Raw genomic sequence first — 18,090 nt, forward strand, 5'->3', positions numbered from 1 at the left:
CAAAGTGGGACTGTTATGCCTAGGAATACGGGTGGTGAATTTCTACGCTTAACAGTCCCTCTGATAGTAGTGACCAATTATGTGCTAAGCGTACTGCTGTAGATGACCGTTCTTACGTATAGATTGTACCGATTGTAGAGGACGTATATCCTCAAGACTACGTTAAAGCACCTGATCAAGGCTCAAGCGACATGTGCCAAACGGAGCCACGTGTGGAGTAGTGAAGAAATACGATTTAATAGTTTGGGATGGAAAGCAAAGTTTTCTGTATGTGTGATAATGAGAAAATGTATGAGTTAGTGAAAGAAAGAGTGGATGAGTAAGTTAGATAGTTTATAAGATGCAATAAATTTCTATATCGACACTTCCAGCTGCAAGTTTGACAGAAACTCATCTGAGAATTCAAGGTTATTCTGCGGAGTAAAAATTTAACTCAAAATTCACTACACAAATCTACACACGATTTGACATCTGGCATTTATTTGGACTTGGTTTACAACATCATGATATTTGATAAATTGCAAATTATGTTTTAGAACCGTCAACATATTTGCCACTTGCACCGAAGAACCGGTTATCGGGTATAATCCAGTATGTGGTCAGGTCATCCGAACCCTCTTGAACTATTCTTTTTTTTACTTGATTTGCAAATTCATGAAGTTTGATATATCGCAAGATAGGTCTCAAAACCGCCATTATAATGGCCACTTCCTCAGTGGATCAGGGTATTCAAAACAACCTGGCATGATACCGAACCATCCAAAAACGTTTGAATTTTCTTTAGCCTTAATGTGGGAATTATGATGTTTGATGTTGCCAGCTAGGTTTCAGAGCCGACAATTTAGTGGCCATTTCCCCCAGGGACCGGGAATTCGGAACGATCCGACATGTCAAGTCATTCGAATACATCTGAACCACCTATAGACTTGATTTGCAAATTAATGAAAATTGATATGTCGCAAGCCAGGTTTCAGTTTCACCAATATAATGGCCACTTCCACCAGTGAACCGGTATTCGGAACAACCCAGCATGTGGCCAAGTCATCCAAAAATGGTTTATTTTTATTTAGAATTGGTTTGCAAAATCATGAAGTTGATTTGTCACAAGCCATGGACTCGAAATTCAAGTGGTAACTGATTCTTTAAGTGGGATTACCTCAATACTCCCCGTTATGAATCTAAAATTACAGTGAATTTCTAATCGATGACCGCGGATCCAAAAACTAGAAGAATTTGGTGATCGACTCTGAAAGTTCAACTGAAATTCATTGAAAAACGGATGGGAAATAATATTTTGATATTAAAAATTTCAATCAAATTTGACGTCAGGCTCGCATGAATGATAAATGCATCCCGATAATATAAACACATAAAACAGGTTGTGTTCCACATGGGATGTAAAGCCAACGTAAGAAGATATTCAAAACGATTTTCCCAAACACCAGCTAATTCAAAACTGCCTACTGAATATTGTGTTCGATATCAGCGCAGCGAATTGTATAGTGTGACAGTTATGCGTAGAAATACAGTAGTGGTACAGTTATGCGTGGAAATTCAACAATGGGACAAATTGACTTGGCTTGCTTTTCATTGAGTTTGCGAGAAAAGTTAATTTTGGGTAAGTGTTTTCTGAAAGTAGACGTAAAAATAAACTTTTTGATGACAAAAAGTCAAAATGTACAAAAAGTAACATGGGACAATTATGCGTATAACGGTAGACCATATTGCTTCATTTTTTCACAACATACTCGCATTAATGTATCATTCCAAGGAGTAAATATCTAATACGATAAAAAAAAATCTGTAGCCTGAGGAACTTACGTGACTTATGGCTACGCGTCGGTCCCCCAAGGAATTTTGGAATATTTCCGGATCCAAATGACAAACTATCAATATCGGCAAATATTCTAAAACTAGAAGAGTTTTTTGAGATCTTGTGAACAAATGGAGCTAACATATCGAGAAACAAAAAAGTTATCGCGATTAGAATATATTTTTAGCGGTAAAAAATGCAGCTGTCGGTAGAGGGGTTAAACATCTTAAACTAGAAAGCATGGAATGTCTGCAACATTCAGCGTCCATGGAAGGTACTCCTTTTTGGTACCGACCTTTTGGCCCAGTAATCAATTTGATCCCGTATAATGGTACCCTTGAAATACCCTTAGAGTTCTTAAAGAAATAAATTTCTAATTCCAACGTGAAAAATGATTTCTGCTTAGTTACGATGTTTTTCATAAACAATATGAATTTGAAGCTTTCATTTGACATATAATGAAAAAAAAATAATGTTTTGGGCTGGTCAAAACCGGTACTACTATCCTAATAAAAATTAAGCTTTTGTTCACCAGAAGCTTGATTGACAACATCAATGTAAACATTTGGTAGACAGCTTGAGTGTGAAATTCGATTTAAGAAAGCTCATTCATAAATTACACACATAGCCAAGCCATAAGCTGCACACATATCAAAATACGAATCCAAGAGGGCTTCCGTTTCTTAACGTTTATCAAACTGCGCTTATTGATCGCACACAACTGCCCAAGCCACGTGATTGCTGTGATAGCAAACGACCACATGGTGAATGGAGAATGTAAAATTGATAGATACTTATTCTTTCTCTTTTGGTCGCAGATGGATCAATCTAGAGCAGAATTCTCATGCTCCATACCGGCACGGTATCAACAAACATTCTTACTAAATCAAGATGTTGTGTTTGAAGAAATGTAAACTATTGAATAGATTAATGTTTGCCTAAAATAACACATCTTTGAAAAATACATGTAATTTTCTGAAATTATAAATGTTTAGAATCTGATAAAAAAAAACAACGTAGTGTCTTATATCTGAATTTTACAAACAATTCTTTTTAATATGAACAAAATAATTTGAAATACTCAAGCAGGATAAAAAAAACAATCATGCTTTGCTTTTTTGAATTTTTTTTACATCATATTAACCCTCTAATACATTTTTTTTTATTTTCGATCTAAATATCATTTTACGTTATCTAAAATCGTTTTGACACGTTTTGGGCAATGATTTATTAGCAAATCTATGAATTTACTATGGTTACTGATTTTTGGCAATAATAAAAATTAATGTTTTTACGATACTTTTAAGAATATTAAATTATTTTAATTCTGTTTTTTTTTATTTTCCTTGTATTTAACGGAAAAACAGATGTGAAATTATTTTAATACCATCAAGCTCTTCTTCTATGATATGTTGATCGTAGAAAAATATAAAAGGTACGATTTTTTACATTACGTTACGTTACATTTATAGGTTATATAAAAATTCAAATTTTCAAACATTTTTCAGAAGTACAAAATAGTCATAAAAAACTTTTTTTATATGCGTGTTATGAGCCAAAGATGAAGCCAAAAATAAAATCATTTTGATTTCCGAGCTACGAAAAAATGTACAAAATTCCAAAGTGTATCCCGTCTAAAGGCGGGGTTGGGTATTAGAGGATTGAAATAAATGTGGGAAAACATGATTTCATTCTTGTCCTTGTGTTGTCCTCCAGTCCACCTGCGATGCAAGCAAATCTTTTTTGTTTATATCTCTACAACTTTTCGAACATTTCCGATGGTATACGGCGTATTTAATAGTAATTAATGGGGCATACTTGGAATGAGGATTCAAAGAATTTTCGTGCTATAAGTCAGTTTCATGGAGATATGACAAAATACTTTCGCATATTTTTAAAGGGTGGATATACTGAACTAAAAATAAAACGCTCCATGTTTAAGAACACTGCGGAACACGATTTTGTCTCCAGCATCAAAATACCTTAATTAATCAAAATACATTAATTAAGGGTAGCTGAATCCATTGCCGTTTACAGAAATATCATAGCACCTCTAGTTTTTGAGATATTGGTTGTTGAAAATGCGAAAATTGACTATTTCAGCCAACTTGCATGCAAGTTGCCAGCTTGTAAGGCAATTTATTTGCTTAATTTGCCACAGAATTCAAACTTTATGTGTAATACTAATCATCAAAGTTTATAATACTTTTGATGCGGAAAAGTTATTTTTTGATGGTTTAGAAAAGTATTGTAATTTGCCATATAATAGAAACGAAGAATTTTATATGAAGGCTGCAAGCATGTTGAAAAAATCGGTTTAATCTAAATTTAATCGTGGAATTTCAACCAAAATATATCTAAAACGAAAGTTTAAGTCCTCTCTTGCATGCTTGGTGGATAAGATCACAAAAAAGTTTGATAAAATATACTTCAAATATTAGGTAAACATCAATAAAACCAACGTTTTATACAACTTTGACGACCTGTAGCTACAAATTGTGACGTGCTTGGAAATTTCTGAGAACGGCATCAGATTCAGCAATCCCAAATCTACTAGAGACACATAATTTGATCCTTGAGACACGCAAAAATGTCATTTTTGTTGCGCTGTGTAATTGGCGCAGTTGGTACAAACATATATCATCAGAATTAAATGCTACATATCGTATTTATTTCCAAGTTTCTCTCCAGTTCAATTGACAAAAAATTGCATTTCAGAGAACCTCGTCAATTTCAAATATGTCAAATCGAGTATTGTATTAAGATAATAATTAAAATTCCAACACCTACCTTATGAGTAGTAAATCCACGAAGTTCACCTATACTGCAGATTCAATTTGTCACCAATATGTTTTAGCTCAACTTCTGGCAATCTTCTCAATTGCTATCACTACTTTCACAACTGTTGAAATTTCTCCATTCACTTCACTATCGCAGCGATATAAGCACTAAGTACCCTTTTTCCGTTTAAGCAGCGATGCCGATACTCCACATTAACGAGTTCACTATAAAGAAAGGCAGAGAAATTCACAATTAGTTCTTCAGTTTGCCACATGTACAAAGCAACGCACAGTTAGTTCTTGTCTGTGCGACATCTGGAGCAGAACTAAGCAACAATCATTCCTGGTATTCCCATTCTATAGGCACGGGACACGGATGCCCTGCCATAGCACTGAACTGTATGGCCTCAATCAGATCTTCCCTCCTCGTATAACGACTAACTGCCAATGCATGAAGGCAAAACAAAGTCACATTCACATATGATTAATTTGCCTCTAGTTATAGTTCTAGTAAGTCACAATCGGTCGGTAGGTCGGTTGGGCGGCGGGTGCAAACGATCTCCTCCATACAATCGAGAACTGCACAAAAGCGAGTGAAAGCGTCCGCCTTAGCGCCTAACCAGAGAACTTAATTATTCTTCACTAAAGTAGTACTTAGGTTCCCAAAGTATTCAGATGCGCGACCCATCCAAAACTCAAATGCGTGCCAAATCACATAAAAAAACAACTTCACATACAACGGGCTAACTTTCTGAAATTAGCCAAAATTTGAAGAAAGATTGTTAAAAACATTTTTTGTTACAAGTAACGAATTAACAAGTTAAACATTAAATAGTTATCGTCAAATCGAAGGTTTAAGACTAATTTTTCAAATATTGCTCTTGAGCTCAAATCTGTTGTGATTCAACTGAACTAGAGGAAGACGGGGTAAGACTTAAGCAATTTAAGTTATATGTTAAAATCAAGAATAAATAAATCCTTTTTCGACGCAACATGTCGTTTTTTGAAGCCATAGGCATGATTAAAAAATATCATAGGAGTTGTATTTGTACAAATTTATTTATTTCTTGAAGCATGAAAAAGTGATATCTTATCACGATTATTTTTAGCGACGGGATAAAACCGTGCACCCACGTTTTGAAAGCGACCACCACGATTTTTGTACACATTTTTGCGAAAAAATGTACCAGTTCCCCTTTGTTTCTAAAAACTATAATGTTTTATGAATTCTACATTGATAAACGTGGATATTGAATATTTTTAAAGTCAATGAATTAAAAAAAAACTTTGATTTAGTAATTTCGGGTGAAATTCATCGTTTTTCAGGTGTGATTTCTATAATCTTGTCAATGCCAAACAACTGCATGCAGGAAAACAAACACGACGGTGAACTTCATTGGCGCATGTACTAAAGTATTTCAACAAAATTAATTTTAGTGCTAAAAATCATGAAATCCTATTTCGGGGTGAAATTGATCACTAACTAATAATCGTTTTGAAAACGACTCTATATAACTAATTTCGGGTTCCTGAATCCGATTATGCTTGCCAAATTCTTGAAAATACAAATTCACTTAAATAATCAATAATCAAATTTTTAAAATATCTCGGACAACACCTAAATGTAGGCAGTTTCCGCAGGAATTTCCTAATATTTAACAGAAATTCAATTATTTCTTCAAAATGAGCAAATTGGTATGAATTTCGATCATGTAATCTGTATTGGGAATATATTTTAAGCATCATCACAATCTTTCAGGCTGACACCATGTCCACATCCTTGTTTAGAACGAAAAGGAATTTTATATTATTTTCATAGAAATGATCATTCTGTAACACAAAAAAAACTTTACGACACACAATTAGACAATAGTTGAAACAAACTACGTACATTTACCACAGGTTACTGAGATGTTGGTACTCTATGAGTCAGAAAAAAATCGTGTGACACGGTGATCAATTTCACCCGAATTCTCGGTACTCATCCTATGGGTGTCTTATTTTGGAAAAATATGCGGATTTGGCTCGCATTTTTTAACAAAATTGAATTTTGATTAAATAGTAATGTACAAAGTAGTTACAACTTTTAAAATGGTATAGACATTTTTTTGCTATAAATTAGGGATGGCGGTCTTACCCCATCAACGGTAGTCGGTTTTACCCCGCTTGCACAATTTCCACAACTAGGGCCTTTATTTCTGTTAAACCATGGACGGGTAATTTGTTATGTTTTTACAAAAAAATCCCTTCCGAAATCCTTGAGTGCGCATCTGTTAAATTTAGATCAAATTCAATATTGACGAGCAGAAACTTTGTTATTGATATTTATTATGAAAAATTTAATGTAAATATCACATAAATTGTTCAGAATGTCAAAAATCCTATGTTTATGGCAAGCGCTTGGTAAACTTTCAAGAAAACCGCCATTTTTATGGCAAACTGAAGGTGGTCCGTCTTACCCCGGCGGGCGCTCTTACCCCGTCTTTCCGTACAACTATTTAAAGTTTGCTAGATGGATTTCCAATTTTGCTGACTTTTCCACACTTACGATGCTGCCAAAAATCTAAAAAAAGGATCAATCTATAATTTTTGGAAATCGTCTATAAAAATGTTAGAGGGTGGTTTACAGATAAATACGTTTCACATATTTCTTTTGCATAGCAGACGTTTGGCATCACGTCAAAATTACAGTACGAAATATTTTGTAATAATGAAATTCAGCATATATGTATTTCTCTGTCGAAATTTCTTGCCGATCGCAGCATGCCAAAGTTGATCATTTTGTATGAAAATTGACTTTTACTATTATTATTTTGAATATACCTGTATTTGCCCTATGAAGTAAACGATTTTGCAAAAATATTCTCTTTAGTGAAATACTCTGGCGGTCATCCATGGTTTTAACTCCATTTTGGTTTTAAGCAGTTAAAGCAGTTTATTTTACCATACGTGACAAAGCCTGCTTCCCAGCTTCCTGTTTAATATTGCTATTTTTTCACATATAAATCAGGCAGTAATTATTATTATACCGGCGTGTATTGTATTTTTGCAGTAATTATCATTATAGCGGCGCGTATTGTATTTTTGTCGGCGCGTATTGTTGTCCATGCTTGGGTCCGATTAATATAAAACGACCCAAGCCAAAAGTCAAAGCGGCCGATCCCTACCAGGAAGCGAGCCTACTTGCGACAAGCCATTAGCGCTTTAAAAAGCTGGATATGAACAACACATTCAACACATTTAATTAAAAATAGTCGTGATTGAATTATTGCGTTGCGTTGCGTGGCGTGGTAACGGAGTATTTCGTAGATTGCATACTAAAAACTGTCATGTTAGTTACTTTATCACTCTTATTCCAATTGCTCATGGAGAACTATTTTGGATGGAATAGCTATCCAATCGGAAGTCAGAAATGAAAAGACATGACAATGTCCATTGCCGGCCACGCCCATCTTCTCCATTACGAGGAAAGGAAAGGAAAATGATGATATGACATCTACTTGAAGAGAGGCAAGCGACTCACCGACGCCCTTATAGATGTCAAGGAGTTGGATGAAGCGAAGGGTGATGGTCTAGGATTCACTATAAGCGAGTGATGCGACCGGATTGAAATTTAGTGTAGGTGTAGTTGATTCTATAACATTCCCCAGAAAACCATTCCCCTGAAACCACTTCCCCAGAATTCCATTCCCCAGAATTTCACTCCCCAGAATGAACCATTCCCCAGAAAACCAATCCCCAGAATGGAAATTATATAGAAAATTATATACCTACTTTAAAGTTTTGAAATAATCTATTTAAAAAAACTTGAAAATTAAACTGCATACAAAGTTGTTTACAAGTACATGAGAAGATTAGCATTGGTGCTACTAATTATGAACACTTTACGAATAATTCAAATTTCATTTGCAAATGAACTATCACAGTAGTTTCACTTTTATTGGCACTTATGAAGACTGATTGATCAGTCTATGGGGAAACACAATATCCAATATTTATTTAAAAGAATATACAACTCATCACTACTCTGCACAAAATGGAGCAACACCCTTCTTTCGGTATAGTAGTTTACAAATGTATAATTTCACATGTATGTCCAATTTTTATCAAATGTAGTGATGTATGCAGCTTTTCATCAATGTTTTAAGAAGGTGCATCATCTCTTACTTTTTAGGGCTACACCGATTAGAATGAAGACGTTCGTAGTATCATATTATACGTTTCCGATATAATGATTACGTAAACTCGGCAGAATAAAAACTTACTATTCTGCACATTAAAATGATACGCCCTTCTTTGCGTCAAGTCTAAATTACAAATGACTTGTTTAATTTTGCACAAAATAGTGATACACTCTTCTTTCAGTCTTATCCTGTTGACGATATAGACAAAATTTTCCATAAGGATACCAAATGGCAAGAAGGCATTTGGCATGATTGATTAAATGATCAAGGACCATTTGATATAATGGTCATTTGGCCAATGACCATTTGGCATGACATGAAGAACATCCTTTTTGAAAAGAAGGAGCATAAGTATGGCTGGATGGAAAATGGCTTTATACCAAATCATTTTATGCCAAGTGACCTTATGCTATATGGGCTCTCCATCGATATATTTTGCCTATATCAATTATGAGATAATACTGAAAGAAGGGTGCATCACTATATATGCAAAAATAAACATATAGTCTGTAAATTTTATGGGAATGTATTAAAAGAAGGGTGTATTATTATTATAATATGCAAAATACTCATGAATAGGGGGATTAGGGGCATATTGGACACATTAGGTAAATGCTTATTTTACATAGAATGGAAATATGTTTCTTTGCTCTAAAATTAAATCCACCGCTTCCTCCGCTTTGCTTATAAACTAATTTGAAGCAGAGAAAAAAATATAGTAGAATTTCAGAGGACAAATGAAACAAAGCGTAAACTTTTATACCGTCAAAACGTTCATATACAATACAGATTTCGTACAGTTTATAAAGTTTTGCTGAAATATGCATATTCCCAGAGAGTAAGGGGGTGTCCATTTCGCCTCGTGTGTTCATTATGTCCCTAACCCTCCTACCTACATATTTGTTTTGTCACATCAGACCTTAGCTTGTCACATAAGTGACTCTTCTTCCTCTTTTCTGGCGTTACGTCCCTACTGGGACAGAGCCTGCTTCTCAGCTTAGTGTTCTTATGAGCACTTCCACAGTTATCAACTGAGAGCTTACTATGCCAATGACCATTTTTGCATGCGTATATCGTGTGGCAGGTACGAAGATACTCTATGCCCTGGGAAGTCGAGAAAATTTCCAACCCGAAAAGATCCTCGACCGGTGGGACTCGAACCCACAACCCTCATCTTGGTCTTGCTGAATAGCTGCGCGTTTACCGCTACGGTTATCTGGGCCCCCACATAAGTGACTCACGCAAAGCAATAATTAAAAAAAGAAAAAAATGGATATTCATATAGCTTTCTGGGGAATGGTTTTCGGGGGAATGGTTTTCTGGGGAATGTTATAGAATCGGTGTAGTTTAGTATACTTTTTGTAATTGGGTGTAAGTGTGAATTTAATGGTTTCATCATCGTTGGGCATGACGCAGCTAAGAAAGTAAATGTCACTTCAAGCGCGTTCGTCTTCCAGGGATGGGACACAGGGACTTCCACACACTTAGAATTAAACACAGAATTCTGTAAAATAATCCACAGATTCAGTTCAGTGAAATATGATTTTACGGATTTTTCGGTGAAACACAATTGTTTTCAACTAAACTGTCAAAAATTCACTAAATGTTCTGTAAAGGCGAAAAAATCACAAAATTCTGTGGAACTTTCACATTTAGTTCGGTGAAGATGAAACAGTTTACTACTTTCACCAAAAATCTGTGAAATCAATTGTCGGCCATATTGACAACCGCTGGCTGATCCAGAATACTTCTTTCATCTAAGAACGTTAAACAAAGTAAAAAAATAGTGTTGCAATTTCAAAACGTAACTAACTACCGTGGATAGAAATTCCAAATATGTCTAAAGTGGTTGATGTTTCTGTAGTTATCAGTTTTATTGTTATAAGTTTGAATGAACATGATCAGTGGAAAATAGAGATGAAGTGTTTTCACTTTCTAACGGTGTTTGAAATTCCAATTATTGCGTTGGAGCTTCTAAGTACATCTGCGTCGTTCATTGTTTGAAAGCAGCACCACTTCGAAGTGATTGGAATAAAATCAGAACCTCGAATATACGAAGTAAAAATACATTTCCTTTTAACAGGAACTCTGTAAACATATTGAATAGTTTTCTTCGCTTTTGTTTGGCATCCAGTCTCAAGGAATCAAAGGAAAACAGCGATAGTCAATAAATCACAGAAAATTTGTAAAACAGTACCGAACTGTTCGGTGAAACATCTAAAAACAGAAATTAAATTCACAGAATATTTGTACAAATTCACCGAACACTTCGGTTCTTTTGACAGATGAGCTCTATCAAGTTTTACAGATCGTTCTGTGAAATAAGAAATCACCGAACGGATCACCGAAAAATCTGCTGTTGAGATTTCGGTGAAATTTCACAGAAATCTGTGATAAATTCTAAGTGTGCACCTAGTGCCCTAGCTAAAAGGCTTTGGTTTGAGCGCCATTACTCGCTCTCTGAAACGAGAAAATAAATTGGCCCGTCCCCATGATACAGAAAGAGACCAGATTGCATTGGTCTAATCGGAACAAACTCACCAAATACGTTCATATGTCTAAACGCCGAGTTGAAAACCGTTTCCTCAAAAAACTTCAATGATTCTATTAGGAATTTGAATCGACATCCTCTGAATGGTTTCGTATATGAATAGAACTTAACGGCATGGCTATGTACCCATAATCTTTCGTCCTTGTCAAAATCACACAATAAATGGATAGAACATAGTTTGAAATAATTCTGCGTAGCACAATAATCATCATCGAATGCGGATTTCACACTAAACACAGGTTTTTCAATATATATTCAAAATTTAAAAGCATTAAATTTAAAAAACGGAATAAAAATGATGCAAATCTCACAACCGTAAGATTTTTCTTCCTAATTTGTCAGAATCACACTTATCTCAAACGAAACAAAAACTATCCGGGTGGCGTAGTACCAACGGGATCATGTCAAATCTTCACTAAAAAAATACGCTTTGATTATAGCACAATCAGCCAGTTCCATTGCAGCTATTTAGCGTTGCACAAAGCTCTACAATCCGGATAACATTGCACCTGCTAATATCGGCGGAAATGCGAACAACGAGAGCACGAAAAGAAAATCAGGTGGCATACCACCAACGCAGCCGCCTGCGCGCATGGCTTGCTGCGATCCTAAAAAAATAGTCGTGATTGAATTATTCAACAAAAAGTACCCAAAAGCATGTTTTTTTCATTAAAAAAAAAATTTTTCCTTCATTTTTTTATTTTTTCACCGGAAATTACATTCCTACCCTTTAACTAAAGTTTATAAAGATTTTTGTTATAACTACGAGTAAGAAAGTATAGATATATCCCGCATAGAAAATTACAGTTCGTCATGCATTTCAAACAATAAACATCTTGTAGTGGTAATGGTTAACGTTTCATGAACAGTTTTCTATACGTCGAACAATATGAGAGTTACATACCTATACTATATAGAATGGTATGAATCACCTATAGCAAACTGTAACAATATATTGAAGTGTTCAGATATTGTACAACGTTTTGGGGAGATAATTGGTATCACAATATATAACTGATTTTTAACAGTTTTGCAAATGGTATTCGTGAGTCACTGCAAATTGAACACGCTTAAAAAATAAACAACACAAAAGCTGTGTATAAGTTACAAACCCGTGATGAAAAGTTTCAGTTTTTTAATATAAGGTCTGAATTTATAGCTTCCAATACTTTCCAGAATCGAAAAATTAACATTATAAACGTTTGTTGAACAAGTTTTGTAAAAATATGTTTAACGCAATATAAAAACTTAGACTACCCTTTGTGTTAAATTTTCCTAGCGTGCAGGTTGTTGTGTTTATTTTGCAAATGAAAAAAGAAAAAAAAATCCAATCTGCAATCTGCCAATTTTGATCCCGTTTCTTCGGATAAAAACTAGTCGCAATTTATTGTAAACGCTTGTTTATTGCATTTTTGTTCCGGGCAGTGCCAATGAGAGTAAAACATCAGTCGGAAGATACTCTCAAATCAGTGTTGTATGCCGAATGGATCGGTTTGATAGTGAACCACTGACGACGAAGGTGCTGAACGAGAATGGTAACGGTTTCTCGGTGGGTAAACGATAACGAGCAACAACAACCATTCGGTCAGTGCCGATGTTACAAGGATCGAGTATCCTTGTGAAAACAAAACGCTCCTCGCTCCTCGAAAAACATTCCTCAATGTTCCCTGCGCAGCTGTGTCCAGCACCTATGGAAATTTTACCGGAGATGTTCAATAGGATGTAAAAATTGCCGTCGTGTACGTGATCGGTAAGTGTTTTTAACTATACGATATTCTCGTATTCTGTATTTGCTTCGTTACTTCCAGTAGAACCTATCATTATGGACGACACTTTCAAGGATCCACAGAGCAGCCGGTTGAAACGATGCGGCCATTTAAGAAGAAAATCAGTGTTCTGCACTTATCTTTGATAGAATAAATTCATAGCATCTAAAATCACTACGCTATACAATAAAAGAAAAAAATATAACATGGTGTTAATTTTTCATTGAGAAATATTTGCAAGAAGTGCGTTTAGAATACATAAGGTACAAGCACATCATTACAGTATAGTAAAGGGTTGAAAAAACCATAACACACCGTTTATGAGTCATTATACATACATTACTAGTTTTATGTCATCTTTATTGTTCAACAATTTCACTACAGTTTGCAATACAGTGAATTGGGTAAAACATGGATAATATATCGACCGTTTCACATACTATCATTGAAAAATTTTGTTCGCAAAAATCGGCGTTTTTAAATGGTGACATAACTTAACCGCCTATGCCCCACATTGTTATTTGTTCAATTACAATTTGCAAAACTGTCAAAATTGTTTACGGTATGGTTGGTTTATTGTTGCTTTGGGTGTTAAACGAAACTGTTTACAAATTGTTGTTAACAGTTACGGATAGTTTCTGAAACAGTGGCTGTATTGTTCCGGTTTATGCGGGATGTCAATGAACGTCAAAACATTTTGCAACAAAAATCATTTCTTGGTTTTCGGCAATTTTTACTAAATTACTTAACCAAAACTATTTCAATTAAATTCTGTTGTAATTTTTTTTTAGTTTTTCTTTTTGGAAATGAAAAAACTACTACTAACTAAGACTAGTTTTGATTTTAGATAATTTTGATGTTCCGCAAACTTTCCAATTTAATTTTAAAGAAAATAGTTTAAAATTTCTAGGTTTTCGTCAGTTTTTGCTTAATCCAAACAATTTTTAATTAAATTTGTTGTATACGATGCTTAAAAACAACTAAATTAGCATGTAACCAGATCTGGAATCGGTGTAGTATTCATAGAGTTGTGGTAAAACAAAGATGTTTTTTTTTAATTAAATGAGGAAAAAAATGGAGGAAACTACTTCTAACTAAGGCTAGTTTTGATTTTAAACAATTTTGATGTTCCACAGACTTTCCAATTTAATTGTTAATTTAATTTTGAAGAGAATGATGCTAGAAACTGAAAATTAGTTAGAAAAAAACAAACACAATTATGAAGGTATTCTTCTTATTTTTCTTCTTCTTGGCATTACGTCCTCACTGGAACATAGCCTGCTTCTCAGCTTCCATGAGCATTTCCACAGTTATTAATTGAGAACTTTCTTTACCAAATTTGCCATTTTCGTATTCGTATTAAGGGTGTCCCAGAAAGTATGGGCACGACTTTGATAATGAGAATCATAATATTTTTTCAAAGAAATAAATATTTTTATCTTTTTGTATTTTTCTTTGGAACCTGATAAACGCCGCTTGTAAAAATTTTGTTTGATAAAATAACCTTTTACATTGATTTTTTTACAGACTCTAAACACTCGGCTAAAGAAGGCCCCTAAGTTATGAAGGTCAAAAAAAAATCACTTTGAAATCACTTACGCCACCTCTAAATCTTAATATTTTGGCTCAAATTTTGGATTCAGAAGAGCACAAGAATTTTGGGTTTTGAGAACTTACGAAAAATAACCGCATCCAAAAATTGATTATTCATTTCCATCATATAAAAGAAAGAATCATTATGATACCAAAAACGACATATTATATATGTGTAATTTTTCGAGATTGACAATTTCCTAAATTATGATTGAAAAACCGTAAAAAACATCACAAGCAAAAATTATGAGAAAAATCATTTTATTATCAAATTTTATTGATTTTAAAAAGTGTCGAAAGTATACCATAGCCCTGTTTTTGTCTTGTAGGATACATTTTTTCGCAATTCATGCATTTTTTTTTATATCTTAATGGATTTGCTTCATATTTTTCACATTTGTTGCGTACCTATGAAAGAATTATTAGAATCAATCTATCCATAATTTCTACAGCTACAATTCCTTAAAGATGAAATTTTAATGTAGAGTTAGAGTAGAGTAGAGTTACAAATCCTTTAAGATAAAGTTATGTCAAAGGAAGCCCAGTCTGACGGTGCAATGCATTACAAATTTGCAAATGTATTACAATTGAAACGAATTTTACGATCTAAATTGTGTATAACATAGAACTAGGTTTTCTCTCTCGACCGGTCTATATTGACTTACAACCCCCTGGGGGGGTCGCGACCCACAGTTTGGGAAGCTCTTAACTAACACATTGCACCCCCACACATTCTTTGTTGGATGGAGCTGATAAAGGGCTGTAGAGAACGAACGGTCCCTTCCGAGGGGCAATCATCTAAGTGTGATGCCGGGGTCGATGGATGTCTGACCTCTTGAATCATTCGTGTTGAGAGTTGTTGCTGCTGCTGCTGCATTGCAAGCGCGATGTTATTGTGCAGTAGGAAGCGATTCAAATCTATCGACGACTGTTGAAAAGCGTTCGCAAACAAATGGAAGAATGGAATCAGTTCGCGATACTGCAGTTGCAATTTTACTATCAGCAGCTCTGACCTACTTGAGAAATCAAAATATGTGCAGTTCTTTTGCTTATATATCATTGTTTTGTTATTCACTTCTACCCAAAAAACCATGAAATCTTTAGTATGGTTCTATGAGTCGATATCGAGTCATGGAACATGTATTCTAAATACATTCCTAGAAAGGTAGAGTCTCTACAAACAGCCATTCCATGAAAAACCGATCTAGTGGGAAACCGAATTCCGTGAAAATTAGCTATTTTGTTCCTTATCCGAAATAAGGATACACGTGTTTTTGGATTTTTTGATTAGGGTCACCCACATTTCCAAAATAGAGTGACCAGAAAAAACGATTTTGCAAAATTTTTATTTAAAAAAAAATATAACTTTTGCACCATGCGACCGATTTTCAATCTTTTGGGACGAAACGAAAGCTGAAAACTTTGACTTTTCAGGAAAAATATAAAATTTCACAAAATATGTTTTTTTACATGAAAAAAAAAATCAATAATTTCTGTTTTTTCATGTTTTGAAGGCTTCGGGACCAAAGGGGCTATTGCTGTTCTCATTTTTTCTTGAAAGTTCAGAAAATTTTACGTTCTCTATCAAATTTTCAGCGATGTATGTTTTTTAGTTTATGATATATATTTTTTTGAAAATAAAAAATCAGTCATTTTTCATCGGCACACACTGTAGGTCTCAGTGGAATAGATTTATTATTTAAAAAAAAAAATCATAACTTTTGAACAGCTCAATCGATTTTCAATCTTTTTTTTATGGAATTAAAGCTTAAGATTTCAACTCTTCAGACAAAATTGAAAAATCTGAATAAAATGTACAAAATTATTATATTACATGAATTATTATATTATTATATTTTTTCGAAACTTCCATTTATTTTAATGTAAAAAATATATTTTTTCAAAGTTTTATTTTTTTTCTGAAAAGTTGAAATATTATGCTTCAATTCCATAAAAAAGATTGAAAATCGATTGAGCTGTTCAAAAGTTATGATTTTTTTAAATAACCTACAGTGTGTTCCGATGAAAAATGACTGATTGTTTGTTTTCAAAAATATATATCTCAAAACTAAAAATTATACATCGCTGAAAATTTGACAGTGAACGTAAATCTGAACTTTCAAGAAAAAATGAGAACAGCAATAGTCCCTTTGACCCCGAGGCCTTCAAAACACGAAACAACGGAAATTATTGATTTTTTTCATGTAATAAAATTTATATTATTCCTGAAAAGTCAAAGTCTTTAGCTTTCATTTTGTTCCAAAAGATTGAAAATCGGTCGAACGGTTCAAAAGTTATATTTTTTTTAAATAAAATTTTTGCAAAATCGCGATTTTTCTGGTCACCCTATTTCGGAAATGGTCACCCCAATCAAAAAATCCAAAAACACGTGTATCCTTATTTCGGATAAGGAACAAAATAGCCACTAGATCGGTTTTTCATGGAATGGCTGCTAAGATCTCCATTGAAACTTCCATAAAAATCTTCACAGGGATTTCCTCAAAGATGTTTACACAGATGTCTCCACAGAGGTGTTTACAAGGATCTCTACTGTTATCTCCACAGAAGTCTGCACAAAAGTATCCAAGCAGGTCAACTCAAAGATGTTCACAAAAGTTATATAAATCTATTTGTGGGCTTCGTAGCCGTGCGGTTAGTGTCACCAAGGCATTTAGGCGCATCGTACTAAGGAGTGTGGGTTCGATTCCCGCCACATGCCGAAAAACTTTTCGTGAGGAATGTTATTCGTCTGTGCCACTGCACAGTGGTCCAGGAATCAGTTTTACACGGAAAGATGCATTTTGAGCTTTAGAATGAAACATTAGACAAAAACGGTCTTCTACAAAGTTGTTTGTATTAGTTGAGCCCTATGTTTGGTTTTATTGAAAATTAGGGTGGACCACATTTTCATAGAAATTGTGTGACTAACTTTCTTATTTGTAGAAATTATATTATACATGCTTCAGCAAAGTTGTAGACCATTAAATTTCAAGCAACTTTGTCCAAAAAAGTTTTTTTGTTTCTCTTAAATTGACCGATTTAGAACTTTTTTCCTGCAGTGACATAGGGTGGTCCGAACAAAACTGGTTTTCTGGCTCTATAGTTTTCAATTCAAATTTCTCATCAAAGTAGTCTATGAAACACTTTTAGAGCTTTAAAAAATGCGTAATTTGGTGAGTGAAGAAACTCGCTATCTCCTTCTGTTTAGGAGTTATTGTTGTTTTTCTCTCAAAAACATGCCTACTTTGATTGTACATATCTCTGATTGGGGCAAACATAAAAAAATATCTTTTGACGGCATTCAAAAGAAAAAATAAAATTGTATATTATATCAAAAAATTACAGATGTGTTATTTTTGTAACTCTAATAAAATGCCTTGAAAAACAAAGGATTTTAAGTAGA

The 18,090-nt window shown here is 34.1% G+C and overlaps 1 protein-coding gene and 1 long non-coding RNA gene across 4 annotated transcripts in view; one reads left to right on the forward strand and one right to left on the reverse strand.

Annotated features, from left to right (window-relative positions):
- LOC5577908 (alpha-tocopherol transfer protein-like) overlaps positions 1-18,090 on the reverse strand; it is a 107,128-nt gene that overhangs the window by 76,410 nt on the left and 12,628 nt on the right. Inside the window, exons 1-2 of one of the 3 annotated variants that reach the window (XM_021848193.1) lie at positions 4,885-5,027; positions 4,604-4,818 (exon numbers count right to left, since the gene is read on the reverse strand). The gene's annotated coding sequence lies outside the window, so the exon portion shown is untranslated. Of the gene's footprint in view, positions 1-4,603; positions 5,028-18,090 lie in introns of those variants that run through there. The other 2 variants (XM_021848194.1, XM_021848192.1) reach the window with 2 other exon arrangements.
- LOC110677207 lies at positions 12,292-13,295 on the forward strand. Its single transcript, XR_002501023.1, has 2 exons — positions 12,292-13,078; positions 13,137-13,295. It is a non-coding gene; the product is annotated as an uncharacterized LOC110677207 (long non-coding RNA).

This window comes from Aedes aegypti, chromosome 2 (genome assembly GCF_002204515.2).
Source record: "Aedes aegypti strain LVP_AGWG chromosome 2, AaegL5.0 Primary Assembly, whole genome shotgun sequence".
Classification (NCBI taxonomy): Eukaryota; Metazoa; Arthropoda; class Insecta; order Diptera; family Culicidae; genus Aedes; species Aedes aegypti.